At 32.7% G+C, this 272-nt stretch overlaps 1 protein-coding gene across 7 annotated transcripts in view; it reads right to left on the bottom strand.

The window, feature by feature from the left end:
- LOC106874140 (uncharacterized) overlaps positions 1–272 on the bottom strand; it is a 49,746-nt gene that overhangs the window by 44,316 nt on the left and 5,158 nt on the right. Inside the window, exon 1 of one of the 7 annotated variants that reach the window (XM_052975751.1) lies at positions 215–234. The exons of the other annotated variants lie outside the window; for them this stretch is intronic. The gene's annotated coding sequence lies outside the window, so the exon portion shown is untranslated. Of the gene's footprint in view, positions 1–214; positions 235–272 lie in introns of those variants that run through there. 7 annotated transcript variants of the gene reach the window in all.

Here is a 272-nt window from a genome sequence, read left to right as displayed (position 1 = left end):
CATATAATAATATAAATAATATATAAATATATGCATATATCCATACATATATGTACATACCTACATCTATATGGGTACAGGACATAAAAAAAACGTTAAACACAATGAGAAACGAAAACATAAAAACAAAAACATAGAAAACGAACTTTTTCCGAACAACGAGAAAAAACAAAAAACAAACAGTGAAACGAGACATGCAACATAAAGAGTATACCCCTTCGTCAGTTGTCCCTGTTCCATCTACTCCGCGTGTCGAGGGCAAGGACAATACG

This window comes from Octopus bimaculoides, chromosome 22, assembly GCF_001194135.2.
Source record: "Octopus bimaculoides isolate UCB-OBI-ISO-001 chromosome 22, ASM119413v2, whole genome shotgun sequence".
Taxonomy (NCBI): domain Eukaryota; kingdom Metazoa; phylum Mollusca; class Cephalopoda; order Octopoda; family Octopodidae; genus Octopus; species Octopus bimaculoides.
Note: the sequence above shows the minus strand (reverse complement) of the source record. Positions and strands in the feature narration are given on the sequence as shown.